General features: G+C 47.5%; 1 long non-coding RNA gene across 7 annotated transcripts in view; it reads left to right on the top strand.

Moving 5' to 3' along the window:
- Nucleotides 1-18,706, top strand: part of Gm31816 — a 108,745-nt gene that overhangs the window by 8,948 nt on the left and 81,091 nt on the right. The gene's annotated exons all lie outside the window — the stretch shown is intronic.

The following is an 18,706-nucleotide window of genomic DNA, read 5'->3' as shown; positions in this document are numbered from 1 at the left end:
CCTGGGAAGATGCAATGTGTATTTCCCAAGACAGAGAAAGGGCACCAACAAACAGATAAATGAAATGATTCCATTCGAATCTAGCTTGGTGCATCTATTCCACCCAAGAGTCCCACCACTGCATGGACTGCTTATGAAAAGCTGTACCAGCAAAGGGTTCCCTTGGCAACAGCTACATCACCAACAAGTCTCACCCCAACCAACTGTTCATATCTTTCATGGAGGAGATTGGAATCTTGGAGCTGGAAGGATGGCATGTGCTCCCCCATTTCTTCCACGAGGGAAAATTGCAGTGATAGGATCTCACTCTGTATCCCAGGGTGTCCTAGGACTCCCTTTGGATTCCAGGATGCCTTCAAAGTAGATAACCTTCCTTCTTAATCTTTCAAGAGCTCAGATTTTCAGGCACAAGCTCTCATGCCTGGTATGTTAAAGAAATTTTCATAGGCTTCACCTCATGAGAACTCCTCCTGCAGGTGATCATGGCTGCCTTGCATTTAAGAAGGCAATGGGCAATGCCAAGACTGGAGGAAATAGCTATGTTGGATAAAGAGAAAAAAAAATTGTCATAACTGTGGTCTACCTGGGGGGATGGGGTGTCCGAGAAATACTCAGAGATGGAATGTGTGCTACAGCACTTCTGACTGGTGGTGGAGGTAGATTCCCATGTTGCCTCAGATAACTGTGGGTAAGAAGGATAGCAATGTCTCACAGCAATGGCTCCACTGAGAAAGGCTGCAGGTAAGTGGGGAGCTGAGGAGCTTAGTTAAGTTTGTGGTGAGCTATGGGGGACAAAGAAGACAGGCACTGTGGTCCTGCATTGGACTGGCTTCTGTATCTGCTTCTGGACTTGCTTCCTGTCCCAGGAAGTCCCATCTCCTGAGGCCCCTGCATGACTTCATAGATGCTTTTCAAATGGTCAGGGCATTAGAACCTTGGGTCCCCCATCTCAGCAGCTAACATGTCATGAGGTGGGCTGGGTGGAAGGGAAGGCTAGACAGAGGGAAAGATTTGAAGGGCAGAGGCTCACTGTAGAAAACAAGGTTTATGTTTTGAGAGTATAGTGAGTTCTGGGGCTGTTAAGGGTCCTATTACCATGAAAGTCTTTGAATTGGGAACCCAGTGCCCTTGGGACTCCCCACCCCTATGGGAGACTAGGTACTCCGTGTATACTCCATTCACTGCTGCTCTGTTTGCTGGCTCCGTTACTGCAGCCAACATCACTACATGGGTGGGCGAGGACTCAGATGGTTCCCTGAGTTAATACACATCAAGGATTCAGACAAAAGGAGCCTTGCAACCTAAGGGGTGAGTCTTAGAAGAAAATTACCAGCCTGCTGTAAACCAGGCGCTCTGTGTCTGCAAAGCAGACTCCAGACAGGTTGTAGCGTGTCAAGCTGGGCCTGCCCGGGCTTGGCAGGGGTCCTACGGGAAGACAGAGTCAATTACCCAGAAAGGGTTCCACTTAACGTCCCCTGAAGCTCTTATGCCCTGCCCTGTCCTCCACAGTCTCACTGGCCTCTGCCAAAGCCCGTCAGCCTGCGCTGCAGTTGGCTGACTGCCAACCCTGTCTTTGGGCATGTCCAATGCTACCCGTTCCAGGGGGCCAGCCTCCAGCCCTCATCAGCTTTGGAGCTCCCAGTGCTGGCCCTTGGCCAGTGGCTTTCCATTTTTCCCCCGCAGGCCCAACGGCAGGATCCTTAGGTGGGAGGGGACATCAACAGGTTGCCTCTTCTATGATGTACCTTGGGAGGCAGCCAACCTCTCGTGGCACAAACATGCTCACAGGGTCCTCATCCTTCTCAGTTACCCTTCCCCCACTCAGGGCCGTGTGCAGTGACAGTCTTGGATTTTGGAATCGAACAGACCAGGGATTGTAGCCTGGCCTAGCCACACAGCACTGTGTGACCAAGCATGTGACGTTAAGCTCTTTGTTCTTGAGTTTCACTAATAGTGAGATGAGAATCACAACAGTGCGCAGCTCTAAGGATTATTGCGAAGATCAAAGAAGATGGTGGGCGTTCGGCATCGCTCGTGCCTGGCACATGATCAGTGTTCAGCAGACAGGCTTCTTCTTTGCCCTCTTCTCTTCCTTTCATCCTCTGGCTTCCTCCTTTATCCAGTCTGTCTTCATCAGGATGCTTGTGATTTCTGCCTTTTAGATACTGGAATTGGTTGAAAATCTAGCATCTAGCCCGGTCATTACCTACTATTCCTTGCCAAGTTTATTCTACATTTGCAAAGCACACCAAGGAGTTAGAATTTGTTTCCCCCACTGGTTAATTGATAGGTTAGGGACCTTGGGTTCTCTTGGGTCCTAAGAGCCATAGACTTCGGCTTAAAAGCTGAGTTCTCACATTTCCCAGATGGGCCTTCCTTGTGCACCCTAAATGCTTTAGTGCATCCCATTTGCCTTAGCCATTTCTAAGATTTTTGTTGTTGACTATAAACGTCCAGAAGTTGCAGAGGTTTGAGGTATGGTACTATTGTGGAATACCAACTTCAGCAGTGCTCAAGTGGTGGAGAGCTAACATCACCATAGTTTAGCCATTAGGGTACCAGGCAAGCATTTATTGGGAGCCAACAGTGTACCTGTAACCTGTGGGAATGTTAATGGGTCATTATAGTAGGGTGATGGATGGCATGCTCTGACAGACACATAAAAAGGCCACCAACAGAGAGAGTAGAGACTTCTTGGACTTGTTAGGGAGCCAGATTCTATGTCCAGTAAGACTTCTGTAAGAACTGGAAACATGGGACCCACTTTCCTTCTCAGATCATGAGTTCACTTGTTTTTCTTTTTTGCAAAAATACATGAGAAAAACCTGATCTAGAAAGAGCCGTTCATTTCCTCTCATGGTGTTAGAGGTGTCGGGGCAGTCATTCGGCACCATTGTTTCTGAGCCCATGCATGAACGTCGGGGAGGAACACTATGTAGGAACAGCATGTAGCAGAGGAGGACACGCGCCTCACTGAGGACAGAAAGTAGAGGCTATGAGGAGGGAGCTTTCAATGGGTCATTTCTCCCTTCTGCTTCCATATACTGAGCCCCCAGCGTGCTATATGGTGCTGTCCACTTCAGGGCAATTCTTCCCCTCTTTTGTTTCACATGTCAATCATCTCTCACAACATTTCCACAGATGCTCTAGGAAGTGCGCTATTCCAATTTCCTGGCGTCCCTCAATGCAATCAGGGTGGTAGTCAAGGACCATTATGGCTTCCTCTTGGGAGGTGTGGATGGAAAGATGGCACAGCTTCCTATCTAGTGAGCTCTAGCCCCCACAATGTTTGCCACTGTGGACTCTTGAAGTCCATACCCAAATTTCTGCCCAGGGAAACTGTTTCTGGGGATCAAGAAGCATCTACAGCAGAAGGCGTTCTCTGGGTGCTTCTCAGAATTGCGTCACTGGTCTCCATATTTCTCTCTTGTCCTGGAGGTGAATTGGTGAGGTGGGACTGGTAGATTCTGTGAGCGGTGAATGCACCCCGGCCCTGTACTAATTGTGCTAGACAGAGCTGTTTAAATACCACCAGACAGAATATTACTCAAATTAAAATGAGGCCTTAAATGTCATTATTTGTGTCATTATTAATAGCCCCTAATTGTGTTCTCTAATCATCATGAAATTATGTTAGTATTAATATTCACGTCAAAGCTGCCTAGGGAACTTGGGAGATTTAAAAAAAAATTATACCATATGTCAGTTCCCATGAATGTGAAGCAAATCCCGGTGTTAGTGCTTGGCTGGAGATGTCCAGTGTGGACTTGGGGCAGGACTACCCCTCCTCTCCTTCTCCCAGGCCCCTCCACCTGGTGGAGCCTTCCTGTCATCACTAGGACCTATTCTTTGGGAAGAGCCTTCATGTCCCAGCTATCCTTCTTGCTGGTGAAGAGTTCGGACAGTGTTGGCTATTCCATCCCTTCTCTTCTTTAACACAAAAGATTTGGTTGGGACAGATGTGGTGGCACACATGTGCAATTTCTTCATTTTGGAGATGGAGGCAGGAACCTGAACCAGTAGCCTGGGCTACGTGGTGATATCCAATCTCAAACAAATGAAGTCAATGTAGCACTCAGGTCTGTCCTCCCTCTTCATCTACCTATCAGTCCCACCTCAACGTATTCTGGAATGTTCCCAAACCCTTCCTCTACCCAGGAGAGTGTTTCCCCAACAGTCCAGAAAGACTTTTCAGACAGTGCTGAGGCTCAGAAGTGAGGTGCTTACCAGGCATCTAAGGCATCTGCACCCAGGGGACCCACCTGTCATCAAGGATGACCCAGCGTAGGGAATCATATCATATTGTCCTCATTCCTGCTCTTTCTGCACAACCCACGCTTTTCCTAATGCTAACCTTGCTGGGGCATCTTTGGGAAAAATGGCTAGTCCTAGTGACAGGCTGGGGCTCCATTTGCATGCTTTACTTGCTCGACAGAGGCAGGATCAGCTGAGGTATGCCTCTCCTTGTGTCACATGGGACTGTAGCTCTGTGTCCCCCTTACACTGGCACGATGTTTAAGAGGTAGGGCGGCGACTAGGCGGGTGATATTGCCAATTAGAGCTCCCCTCCCTGTGGGGATGTGTGGGGTGAGTGCCCTGAGACACCCAGAGGCATCAGCCTCCTCCTGACATCACTCAGGGCTCCTCTTCAGCCTTTCTACAACATTCCTCTAGGCTGTCTGCTCAACGCCTCAGTCATCCACTAATGGAGTCCACGTGACCACGATGTGTCAGACAAATCTGGGGCAAGCGCCTCACTCTCTTCTCGGAGCCCTTGGAATTCTCTGGAACTGAGAATATTCAAATGCCTTTCTTGGTGAAACAGCAGGCTTCCAACCCCCCAAATATTATGACTTGAGTTAAATATAACCCCGAGCATGAAAATAACAGCACAACACACAGAGCAGAGAAGCCATGGAGCAAGCAACGGGCAGACACACTGGCACACTCTGATGTGCCACCGTGGGTGGGGCAGGGGACCCTCAGACCCCATAGCCATGTAGATGAAAAACCCACAAATCACACAGAAGTCTTGGGGTGTTCTGGGTAGGTGAGTTGCTTCTCTGACTTGCTAGGGTATGAAGTCTGCTGATTTCTCCCTTTATACCTTTGTTCTAATCAGATGTGGTTTGACTTCCTGGTGGGAGGAGGAACTATCTTAGATGTGGTGAGGTAAAGGGAGATTCGCTTTCTTTCTCAGCTGTGAAGGGGAGGCTAGGGTAGCTGACACAGTGTCAGATATGGCCAGGTCTGCTGCACCTATTTCCCAGCTCAGAGAGCAAACAGCATCACCCCTCAGTCACTAGATTGCTTTTAAAGATGGTCTAGAGGGAGGGTGCATTGATCTGTGCAGGGGAGGTAGGCAGATGTGTGGACTGTGGCTTCAGCACGCGCCACAGCCTCTTGGCTTCCCTTGTAACCACATGCATAAGTTTAAGCTGTAAACTCAGTGGGTCATAGACAAGTGGAAGGTCTCCTGAAAGTCAGTCTCTCCGAGTTCCAAACCCAGTGATTACAGTAATTGTTGGCCCAGGGCTGGATTTGAACCAGTGAACCTAGCCTAGAATCAATGAATAGGCCTCTTTTAGTGCCATCTGCCCCGCTGAGTTACCCAGCAACACAACACGTGGGTGCTCCTCTCCCCAGCTCGTGGAGCCAAATAACAAGCAGCTCAGATGTATCCAAAAGAGCAGATTTATTCATACCGTCTTTGTAATATAGGTACAGTCCCACATAGTAGTACTTATAGCATTTGTAAAGGCTTTTTAAAAATAACTTCCTATGCCCATCATCAGTGAAGTGGGTCAGTTTATAATTATCCCCTACCATATAGGTGAAGGCATTGTGTCTCAGGACAGGTATGGCCAAAGGTTTCATGGAGTTGACCCAAGCCTTCTGATTGTTCATGCAATATTTAGATAGCTTCACTCTGATTCAAGGCAGTTTGGGAATGCTGGCAAAAGTCAGGTGCTCATTAGACCATGAATTCCAGAAAGGCGGTAGCAATGATATTGTTGAGACCCCACCCATCCCCAGATCTGTCTTTATTTTTTTTCCCTTTGTTTCAAGCCATGTCTCAGGCATACTCAGGATGATGTCCCCAAGGTCCCGTGGGAAAGCACCACAGGAGTGGGGCAGAGAGTTCCTCTCCTGAGGTGTCTGCTTTTGTTCTCCTCATTCTGATCCTCTCAAATCTGCAAACAAAACAAGAGCATTTCTCCCCTAGGCCCCTCCCCAGTGATCGCCCCAGGAGAGGGAGTGGGTGTCTAGGGTTTTGGGAGGTAGTAAGAGCAGTATCAAGGTCACTTGCTTGGGTGAGGGTACCTACCTGGACTTACACCTGATTGTGTCTCCCTTTCTCTTGCTTGAGGCAAATGACACACAGCCATTTTGGAAGAACTCAGGAATTTCTCCATACCCCACCACCACCCTCAGCCCCTTCTATCCTCGGTCCAGCTTTCCACCTCTGTGCCCTATCAACTTGCCCCCACCCCCATCTTCTGCTCTACAAAGCCCTTGCTAGAAGTTGACAAAGCTGACTGGCTGCTTAATGTGCTACAGGTGTCGTTGCTAGGCAACCACCCCACTCTGCAGCTCTGGCTCTGTCAGCCCAGATCAAACCCCTGGTAGCACTTAACCCTGTAACTGCTTAACCCAAACACTAATTACCCAGGTTCACCAAACAGTACATTCATAAGCCATAATCAAGGGTCATAGGGTGGACTTGAAGGGCCTTCAGCCCTTCAACCAGCACTTCCTATCATCAAGGCCCGGGCCAAACTGCTCCAGGCAGGATGTCAAGTCACTGTGCGTGTAAGTGACAGCCCCTCTTTGGTTGTACTGGGTGAACTACAGGACAGAGCATCGGTCATCCTTCGGTGGGCTGGATTCTGCTAGAGTCAAATAAATACCTCCAATTTGCTGTTTTTTGATGTTCAGGGAAGCGTTTGTGGTTTCTCTTTCTTCCTTTTATGTTACTTTTACGGTAAGACTCCTGGCTGGAACTTTATCGTTTTGCTGAAATCCATTTCTTTGCTTTCGGATTCTGCTGGGCTATCACTTGGGTAGTTTCTTCCGACACCTGTCTTTATGCTCTGCCTTTCCTTAGGCTCATTCCCCCTGGTTGAATAGTGTACACTCTGGTGACCAGGGGCCAAAAGGCTCTAGTTATGTACAGGCAGACACCAGGACTACCACACAGACCCAACTCCTGAGAACTGATCTGTCCTTAGCTCTGGCTCCACAATGGGTGAGCCTGTTGCTTAGATCTCAGGATGTGCTCGAAGCCTGCTGATGGGCACATGCTCAGAGCTGAGCTTTACATGTCTGTTGCTGTTCTTATTCATCTGCTTCTTTTCTAAGCCAGAGCATCTCTCCACAAGGATGAGAACAGAGGGTGGTGGAGAGAACGCCTCCTTCTTTATGGAACTTTTCCTAGGAGCTCTAACTCTACCTCTAAATCAGACTCCTGGAAAGTCCCACCTGGGGGAATTTTCTTTTGCTTGGTTGCCCTAGAGGCGATGGGAAGGAAAGTCCACACCTGCAGGGCCATGGAGGAGTGAGAATTCCATCTATCTCCAAGAAGCAGCTTTTCCCAACTGACTGGCACGTTCCCGTGGTGCCCTGGAGGACTCGGGAGCCCACTGTCCCTCTCTATCTCTTCTGTTGGTAGTTGTCTGGGACGGAGAGATTCTGTGTCCTCCAGGTGTTTAGGTTTGTGACTTAGCTGTTTCCTCCCCTCAGAGGCTACCCCAAAGTTACTATTCAGGGATGGCATGGATCTCGAGGTCACGCCTACCTGCAGGCTCTCATTTGTCTTCATCCTGGCTCTAGCATATGGATAAGGCTAGCTGTAGCCTGCGTGTGAAAAACAGAGTTTCAAGGAGGCCAAATAATTCCTTATTCTAACGTGTCTCCTGAAACTGTCATTCTGTCATCTAACCCTGCCCCAGATATCCTGTCTCCATGGAGGCTGAGAGAGGTTAACCGACTTACCTGAGATCTTGCTGCCAGTGACTCGTGGCACAAAGACTGAAATCAGGGTCGATTTGATTCAAAACCCCTTTCGTGTTTCCTCTTCTAACCTGCTCCGCCTTTCCGTTTCAGCTGTGTCCCTTCGCTCTCTGTGGCTACTCTTGTTTCCTTTACAGTAGATGAAACCTCCAGCACGAAGAGAGTTCTGGGCTGCAGCATAGATTGTGTCTTGGGCATATTGTGTTCTGAAGCCGGAGATCTCGACTCCCTTTCCTTATTTCCTTGGTTTAGCTACATTGGTAAAAAGGGAGGGAAGGCAAGAGAAAGAACAAGGAAAGGTGGGCAGGGAGAGAGAAAGAGGAAGGAGGAGACCTGAGGGGCAGGAGAGTGTGAGAGCAAGTGCGCATCAGGGAAAGAGGAGGAAAAGAAGGGAAGGCTAGCAGGAGAGATCCGAAGAGAGACAGAATATACATGCACACTCACACTTCTTGTTCCCATGAAGCCAATGGCTCTCCTCCCCTCCCACGTCTTGAGTCACTAATGCCTTGGCTTTGGGCTAAGTCACTGTTGCCAGCTGGTGGCATTAAGAGTTGGGATTGCCAGCTCGGTCACAGGTGACAGATTTGGGAACATCATCACAGTTCTGGCTCCTTCCCAGTAGACCCAATGGGTCATGGAAATGCCCGGGGTTGGCGCTAACTGGGAACAGAAAGAGACTGCATACTGTAGGTGCAAGTGGAGAGGGGTATGCCCCAGGTGTTTAACACTTTCATGTAAGTGGTGTCTCCATCAAGTATTAATAATGTTCCTATAATTGATACTTCAGGGCAATAACCTCTGACAAAATGGCCCTGATTAGCAGATAATTGAGTGTGTTGGATTGTGTCCTGAGAGAGCTGAACGCCAGGCAAGGCCCATTAGCCCATCATAATGACCCCCTTTGTCAGGTATTAGTGTCATTAAGAGCCTGCTCTCTGAAATCAGTCCCTTTATTTAACTCTTTTCCCTAATTATATGGATCATTTTACAAATCAAAGCAAATGTTTGCATACAGCCCCTGGGCATGCAACAGAGAAGAGATGGAGGAGAGGGCTGGGGATTCCTGAATGGAGAGTCCTTCCTAAGGAGGACCAGGCAATGTGAGTTTTCTAGAGGCAGTTCCCTAGGAAACCTAGTTAGTGTCACATGAGGGTACAGCATACCTGGTTGGCTGGGAGACTGGGGTGGTGGTGGGGAACATGGAGGAGCAAAGGATGCATTCTCAGGAGAACTTGAGGGCCACGTAGAAGCCAACACCTGAGTCATGTTGGCAAAGTTGCTGGCAGCCTACACTGAGAGTGGCGGAATCTGTAACACAGAAATCAGTAGGCTGGAACACGTTGGAACCTGAGCCCAACCACAGGGCGCTTAGAAGACACAGAACACCCGAGCTAATCATCTAGGTTATGCCCAGAGCAGCTCACATCTCTGTCAAGAAGCAGGTAGGCAACCCTCAGATTGGCAGGGAGAAAGAAGAAGCAGAACTCTGATGCTCCTAAGCTGGGGAGATCTGGCACAAGTGCCCTCACCGAGATCTGCCAGCTGGGCAAGCAATGAGTGCTCTGGGGACTCTGGGGGGACTTACAGGATGGTCAGCCCACAGGCCACACACATCAGGTTGAAACAACAAAAAGGCCAGGAGACAGAAAGTCACTTTCTGACCCATTCTCTTCAGCAACACACTCTGACTCATTAAGAAATGGAGATGATCTCCCATTTATTTAAATGCAATGACTGCCTGACAACATTCCCACCTGCACCTGCTCTGTGCACAGCTTTTTATTCCAGGGCAGCTGCAATGTGAGTGTATTGGGAAGGAGGTCACAGTCACTAGCAAGAAGGCAGAGACGAAGGACGGGCAGCATTTTGGCAGCCAGGAAGGATATATTTTTATATATACCAAAGATGAAGAGGCAAAGAAGCTGTCCATTACAGGAAAGGGCCCCAAAGTTGCTGAGCTGGAGAGAATTTATTTGGTCAAGTGATGGGTGATTTTCTCTAGAGGATTATGGACCTCTTGTGGGTCCCGGGGTGGTACCTAGACCCCATTTCCTTTCCATAGCCCATTTCCGCACCTTGACTGTTTGTGGAGTGTGCTTCCCTTGTCTTAATCACAAAGGGCCTGTGCTCTCATGATTTGTGTTGGGCCTGGTGCATTTCCCAGCATTGGCCTTGGGTGGAAGCTGCCAGCCAGGCAGAGAAACTGCCAGGGTTTTCTGCCGAGGAAGCAGAATTTTGGTGGTGGAGTGTGACATTCTCCTCTCAGAAATAATACCTTTCATTTAAGGTAGGAGAGGAGGTTTGACATCCCGTGAAAATATGATTTCAGCCCTGTTCTGCTTGGAGTGGAGTTTTTCGGTGGGGTCTAGTTGCTGAACCAAGGAAGCAAAGATCCTAAGCTGATGCAGGTAAATGGTGGTCTAAGGACCAGAAAGTAGCACTCTTCCCAGAATGGGAATGAATACGGGGAGAATCTTTCTGACTCTAACTCTCCAAGGAGCCCAGTTCTACTCTGTCTTCAAAGAATGTTACTGTCAGGGCAACACCGAGAATAGAATAATTTGGTATATGCTTAGGCAAATGAGTGGATTCAATATTTAATATTATGGAAGATTCTAAGTAGTGATATAGAATTGCTTAAAAAAATTCAACAAACATTTCTTAAACAATACACTGCCTGAACCAAGGTCCTGTGTACTGTGTATAGAAAGAATAAGACATGGTACCTGCCTTCGAGGAGCTACATTTGTGTTGGTGTTAGTGTATAAAACACCACCTCCACATGACGCATTAAAGAGTAATGCTGTAATGGAAATGCATGCTGAGTGTTACAGTAACACAGTGTGGGAGAAGCTAATGACCTCTGCCTGGGAAAAAGGGCAAGGTTTTCCTGAAGACACAATGTTTAAGCTGAGAGTTGGCTAGATAAAGGACTGAAGTCAAGTACAACAAGCAAGGAGGGACAGCTACAGTTTATCAGGAACTCTCCTGTCAATCGAGAGTAGCTGCAATCTATCAGGGACTCTTGCGTGGTGATCACAACCCCCAGTTGTATGGATCGATGACCGCATGTAAAATGCTCTGCAGAACCTGCTTCATGGGATCTCCATCGTGTCTTCCAAGAGGAGTTATTTCTAACATCACCACTTCACAGTCCAGGAAATGATGGCTTTGAGGGAATTTATGAAGATTATATAATCTCCTACAGTCACACCGTTATTAAGTATTAAGCAATCAAGATTTAAACCTGGCCTTTGGAAGCCAGGACAAAGGACTTTCCCATCTACAAGCTTGTCTCCCCAATTGCTGTGCAAATGTTCATTTGTGTAATCAACATAGTGACCGGGAAAACAGGTTTCCTTAGCTCGTTTCAGGAGGGACAATTGGCAGTGGCAGACCGTGGTCTGTGCTATGCAGAGTCACACTGAGAAGAGCTCACTGAGAAACTTGCAGAGGGAATGAGAAGTGGATAGAGTGAAACCAGAGACGCAGTGGTCTCTGTAATTATGTCCATGTCTCGATTCCTAGAGTGCTCAGCTAGGCAAAGGGGTATAGACAGAATTAAGGTCATTAGTTAGTTGATCTTGACATAGGGAGATAGGGAGATGGATGGTTTTGGGTTTTGTGATGGGATCAATGAAATCCAAGCTTTTCTTGAGGGGAAGAAAGAAGCAGGAGAGATGCAGAGAGACAGACAGAGACACAAGAGACAGACAGAGACAGAAAGAGACAGAGATACAAGATGCAGGTGGCCTCTATATATTGCAAATGGCAAGGAGCCAGATCCTCCCCAAATCCAGGAAAATCTGCAGGGTTACCAACATGAATTTTACCCTGGTGAGAACCACTTCAGACTTCTGCGCTCCAGAGCCAGAAGATAGTAAGTTTGTGTTGTATTAATCCTGTGAGTGTACGGCAGGAGGAGCCAGCTCATGAAGATCTTGCAAACCAGACAGAGGAGTTCACTATTGATTGATTAGTTTGAAAAACTGAACAAAGAGATAGTGAATGTATGGTCCTGTGCAGTTTACCCATGGGAGATGTGGTTGCAGTGTCCTTAGGTTCAGTCACTCCATTTTAAGTTACCCAGTTCCACACATTCTTTGGAGAACTAGAAAGTAAAAAGTCAATGTTACATGACCAGAAATATCCACAGAGACTGAATGGTCAGGGGAGACAGGGAGGCAACTCTGCAGGAAGGTGGTATTGGAGGATCCTTGAAGGGAGCAGGCCAGTATTCCATTGACCCTTTCATTTGACGATTATTGCCTGTTGAGGTGCTGTACTCCTGATATTCTGGACAGACCATGGAATAGTGATTCAATGTGTGTTCCATTATAGTTGCTATGGGACTCATGGCTCTGGGACAGCAAGACATTAAATAAAAAGTCAAAAGATACTAAGATGGACATCATTACAGATTGCAGTTTGTGCCATGGAGCAAGAGAGTAGGGTGTTCTGAGAGCACAGTAGGACACTCCTCCTGCCATAAACTTAAAGAGCTAACACAACACAAATTCTTCTAGTTCTGGAGTTCAGAGGTCTGAAGTGGGTCTCATTTACACTGAAGCTTTCATGGAAGGCCTTTATTGGGGAATGATGTTTAACAGAACGTTCATGTCGGAGATGGACTTTGTTCAGTAGTGTGTGAAAAACGTGAAAAGTAGAGTCTCCTGTGAAGACTGCTTTTGGTGAAGGCATAGTGTATTCAAGTAACAGAAGGGCTAGTGGTAGCATCCAAGACAATGTCATGTAGGCATGGGGCTTTATGGAACCCTTTAAGGATTTTGGGTCTAAGCCCAGGCAACAGAGCAGGCACTGGTTGGGGTGTATGTGTGTGTATAAGTGGTCTGATCTAATATGCACTTTATAAATATGATGCTGGCACACCTTCAAGAATGTTCTAGAAGGGCATAGAGACTAATTTTGGAGATCTGGGAGGAGAATGGTGTAATATCTAGGCATGAGGTACTGGTACCTTAGATAAGAATAACAGCATTGACAGTGACTGAGTACATTTGACATTTTTTGAAGATAAGTTAATCTATGGTTGGCAGTAGGTTGAATATAGGAAGTGAAGGGAGATGTTGGAAATAATCCAAACCCCTGGCCTCTAGTAAAATGACTAACCGATGGAGGTATCATTTACTGCCATGAGATGGGTTGGGTGGGCAATTGTGATAGGGGAGGACACCAAGCATTTTGTTTTGAAATATATTAAATTTAAGAACCGTTTGAGAGCCTCCTTTGAGATGTCAAGTTAGGTAGTTTTATAGGTGGAACTGGCACTGTGAAATGAGCCTGAGAATGGGGCTAAAGAAATAAATCTAAGGAGTGTTACATGGACGCTGAAACTGTGGGGAAAGACAAGAACCTGGAACTGACCCTGGAGAAACTCTGGCCTTACAGTGTAATTCTGAGCCTATGGCGTCTCAGCCAAGAGTCTACATGCTCCCCAGCCTTGCTCTTTTTACTAGTAGTGAGGCAAGGCTGAGAGACTAGATCTTAATAAGGAAATGGGAGCAGGAATGACAGAGAAAAGCCTATCTGTGACTCTCCAGTCCCTCTCTTTCCTGTAGCAGCATGCTTTTAGGCCTCTGTTGTTTGAGTTCTTGAGTAACTGTCTCAAACAGATCCCCTAAGGTATGTCGTGGACAGTGCATGAGGAGGAAGTGACCTATTATGATAAGCTGCTAGGACTAACGTTGAATGCTATTGCAGCCTACCCTACCTTACCTCTCCTACCCTATTTTATCCAACCTCACCCTACCCTACCCTACCTTACCCTGTCCTGTCCTATCCTAATGATGCTTTAAACGGACAAACGAACAATGTCAAGAGCAACAACAACAAAATACCCCAGAACATAATATTGTGTTTAACAGCATAGACCCAGGACTCAAACTCTACCCTAGTCTTGTCTTTTATAGTTACTAGGTAAGTAGCCTGGACAATTCTCTATGTGTCTTAGTTTTCTCATCTAGGAAAGAAGTGGGAACATTTTGAAAATTAGGAGGAGACTAGGGGGCAGCTACACCACACAGACAGAGATAGGTGAGCTTCAGGAAGGGGAGAGTGACTGGTTAAATGATATCGAAGAACTGAGAAAGAAGAGCACACTAGAGAGGGCTCACAGGGCTCCACAACTCCCTGTCGTGGGGGAGGAGTTAGGAGAGGGCAGCTGAGGAGGACATGGTGATGAAGTTTGAAGGTAAAAAGTAGAGAAAGCATGTTTCATGTCTGAGCTGCTTGGTTAGGAAGCAGTCAATACAGAGACTGGGTGGTTACAAGAGGAAGGAGCAGGGCAAGGAAGGCTTTGATTTTAAAATGGGATATTCTAGAGTATAAATAAACAATTGATTAGAGAGTTGAAGCTGGGAGATGTGGTTTGGATGTGAAATATCTCCCAGGGCCGCAAACGTCTGAATACTTGGTCCTCTGAATGCGGTGCTGATTTAGGAGGTGGGGCCCAGCTGGAATAAGTGAGTCACTAGGAGGATGGCCTGCTGTTCTAGCCCTGTCTCCGGGTCCATCAATGGGTAACGTAGTCTCACACATCTGCTGGCCCAGCTCTGAGCAACTCCCACCACCATGGGGGCCTTGTCATGATGGACTGTACCCTCAAACCATGAGCCAACGTAAATATCTCCTCCCCAAGGTTGCTTCTCTTCAGGCGTTTGATCTTGGTGATGAGAAGATGAACTTACGAGGGAGATGTGAAGTTTGAGAATGAAAACTTCATACAGTGAAAGGAAAAAGACCCTGAAGTAGTGTTTTCAGGCAGGAACTAGACTACAGGAGATTGCCCGCCTCTCACCCCACTGGACTTGGAGGGGGGGGAAGGAGAAAGGAAAGATGGATGCAGATGAAGAGAAAGTGAAGCATTTGGAGGTAGGGAAATGAAGAAGGACTTTTAGGTGGAAAGCCTTGTTCCTTACTATTAAAAGATGGGTGTGGCTCTCTGAGGAGAACTGGGCAAGTTGTCATCTTTAAGGGAATGGACCCACTAGTCCTACTGGGTGGGCATCTGTTTACTGTTGCCTGATATAGGTCTGATTGATCTTGACCATAGTTCTCTGGTAGGACAGAGTTCATCTAGAACATCCATTCTCAAACTATGGGTCATGACACCGTTGTAGAGTTTTTTTGAGCGGTATCTGGCCCCAGTGTACACACCTCCCCACCCCACCCTGCCCATTGGCTTTCTTTGTAGCTAGATATTTCTCTATCTAGTGAGCTTTATCTGGGATCTTCTATCCCGACCTTCTGCCTCATTTCGACTTAACTATCTAGAACGTCTTCAGCATCCTCCTCTTTCTAATAAAATCCAAATTGTTCGTCTATGCTTAGATTTAATAAGTACTCCATTGGTCTTTATACAGTCACCTTCCCTGCTCTCTCCCTAACACTTGGCCTGTACTTCCCTCTGTTGAGGATAGCATGCTCATGGCCAATACCCCCAGCACCTCTGTGCTGTATTCCACGGGCATGCTCTCTGTATGGTTGTGTAGGGGGTTTCGTCTGAGTAGCTATCTGTCTGCCCTGGATGCATTACCTCAAAAAAAGGTATAAATTTCTTCAAGTGTGGTTCAAGATTTCATCTTACATGTCTTTGGGTCTCCTGGGATGCCTCACATGTAAAAGGACCTCAGTAAATGTTGATAATTTCTCTAATGTATGCATGAAGAAGCTTACAGAATAGAATGTCAAGGCTTGAGCTGGACTTGAACTGTGTTTTCTGTTATATTATTCTTAAAGTCTGCCTGGATTGCAACATTTTTCCAGTGGTGAGACAAAGAACAGCAAGCACAACTCACCTGCCCCCATCCCCACTAAGGAGGATGAGTCAGAAAAGGATTCTTGTCTGTAGCATCCATGGTGACCTTTGGATGGTGGAAAAATGTTGTCAGTGCTAATAAAGCCTTTGTACATTGGTCAGGGCTTACTAATTGCCCAGAAAGAATGATGGTGTTGCTGGGCTTTGGGAAGCAGGCAGCAGAAGAAACATGTTTGCACAGATTGAGGGGCAAGATGTGGGTCCCCTTGGCTGTGAGGCTCTCTCATTATGAACAAGCTCAGGAGAGCTGTGAGGGCATGCCGTTTGAAATAACAGCTTTCCAAGGTCCTTTGCCTTTGAATGTAGTGAGTGTGCTCATCTGGAACTCTGGAACATGAGTCCTGGATCTACCTCCAGTTTACTAAGTGCAGGCAAGTTTTCTTGTGTGGGGAAGAGCTGGTAAACTTTTACTCAGCTTGTCTCCCACCTCTTGGATCTTAGAAGTTACTATGCAGCCAGGCAGTGGTGGCACAGACCTTTAATCCCAGTACCTGGGAAGCAGTGGCAGGTGGATCTCTGAGTTTGAGGCCAGCCTGGTCTTCAGAGTAAGTTCCAGGATAGCCAGGGCTACACAGAGAAACCCTGTCTTTAAAAAAATAGGAAGAAAGGAAAGAAGGAAGGTAGGGAGGGAGAGAGGGGAAGAGAGAGAGAGAGAGAGAGAGAGAGAGAGAAAACTAAGCATGTGATCTTTAGGGTCTTAGTAACTCTGGGGCCAAAACTGTGGCAGGCAAGCATCTGAATGCCAGCCTTCACCGACACAGTGTCCATCAGGCCCCTCTTTTGCTTTCTGCTCCACTCAGTGCCTCCCATTCCCTTTCCTTCACTATCCAGAGCCATCATTCTTAGAGAAATAGACATCAGTCTAGCAAGGGTCAATGGCGAGAAGAAAGGAGCGCACAGTAGGCACTCTATAATTGCTGAAATTCCATGAAGAAGGCACAAGGATGCCTACCACAGACCCTGCTAGTTAATGTTTTTGTACCCAGGCTGCCTTCTGAAAGGAAAAGAGTGAAAATAATCAGTGAGTTGGGGTGGGGGAGATGTGCTGAGATGAGAACTCCATTCATAAAATGCTTCTCTTCAAGTGTGAGGTCATGAGTTTGATCCCTAGAACCTATGTAAGAAAATGCAAGGTGCTGCACACTTGGGATCCCAGTGCTGAGGAGGCAGGGACAAGTGCATCTTGGGGGCTTGCTAGCCAGCCAGCCTAGCCTATTGGCAAGTTTCAGGCTCACTAGTGACCCTGTTTCAAAAACAAATAGTAGAAGATAACTGAGGTTGTCCTCTGGTCTGCACGCACACGTGCGTACACACACACACACACACACACACACACACACACACACACCCACACCCACACACACACACACACACACACACACACACACACACACACACACACTTTGTCAGTTATTTCAGATAATTCCATCCATCTAACTGAGACTCTGTGAGAAGGGCCATCTTGGTAGATGAGCTGCCCAGTCTGTGGCTGGCCCACTCCTTTGCTGATAGGTGTGTAGCCTGCCTCCCTGAGCAGCCTGCCTCCCTGAGCAGCCTGCCTCCCCAAGCACTCTCCTCCCTGCTCTGCATGTGCTCCACTTCTCCTCTGCTCCAGGAAGAGGTCAGCAGGCTGTCTCTTACATTTTCGTCTGTCTTGGCTAACAGGTCTCAGACAGGCAGGCAGGCATGGCTCAGCAGGATCCTTCCCAGGAAGATGACTGTGCCCACAGTGAAGAAACTGCCTTTGTCCTCCCTGGAGTTCTGGGTATATGAGTCTGAGTCTGAGGTTGGGGGAAATGTGATTGCACTCTAGGGCACAGCTGACACGGAACCCAGTCGGATTAGGGATGAGAAGGACATGATTGCTTTCAGAATCACAGATGGAGACGTCTTATTGCCTAAGTGTCTGTCCTCCCTAGTTCCACCCTTGCTAGAAAGGAACAGAGAATTCTGAACACATCCTTTCTAAGTAGATGCTCCTGGCGAATGAACTCCCAGAATCTGAGAACTTTGGTCTATCCGAAGCTTGGGATTCAGTTGCCCAACAGTAAGAAGCCATGTGGCATGCTGGAAAAATTCTCTAGGGACCTTCATCTCTCATTGATCTGGGAGTCTGAACTATGCTGGGACACAGGCGTCTTTTTGTGTTCTGACTATAGCTGTGATTCATGGTCACCCTGATTTCACCTTTCCCCCTGACAGCCCAAAGAGTGGAGCAGGAGAGGAAATGAGAGGAGGAGAGGAGGCGAGATGAATGTGTTCAAGGGAGGCCAAGAGTTGTTGTTTGTTCCATTCCTCCCACAAATGACCTGGTTCATTATGAAAAAGGTTCAACTGATATTGAGTCATAACATGAGGGAGGGGGAAAGAGCCCAACTGATAGCTCTTGGGGACATCTGGAGGCAATGGATTCCTGGGGGGTCAGGTGGAAAGGAAGCAGAGGGGGGAGGGGGAGAGAGTGGAGAGTATGGCCTGGCTTGAGATGAGACTCCCAAGCATCTGTGCTTTTGTTAGCCATGGAACATGCACATCTAATCCCAATTAACTTCTGTCACCATCTCCAATTCAGCTTCTCTGTTAGTGCCAGTGACAAGACTGTAGTTGCTGGGGCCTGGGCTGGGAATACCTCACATTGCTTATGTGAAGGGACCAGGTGGGTTCACCCCGCCAGGGCATCAATAGAAACCTCAGCAACAGCTGCTGCATCTGTTTTTCCAAGGTTTGGACCTTGTTTCCAGCTCCCTACTGTGAGATTATCTGGGAATTGGGGTTGATCTTTGGGGTCTTTGTTTTTAGGGCTTAGGGACTCTGCTAACATCCCTACCTGGAACTCCCTTATAAGCATGCTTCCTTGCA

Source organism: Mus musculus, chromosome 9 (assembly GCF_000001635.26).
Source record: "Mus musculus strain C57BL/6J chromosome 9, GRCm38.p6 C57BL/6J".
NCBI classification, from domain to species: Eukaryota; Metazoa; Chordata; class Mammalia; order Rodentia; family Muridae; genus Mus; species Mus musculus.
Note: the sequence above shows the minus strand (reverse complement) of the source record. Positions and strands in the feature narration are given on the sequence as shown.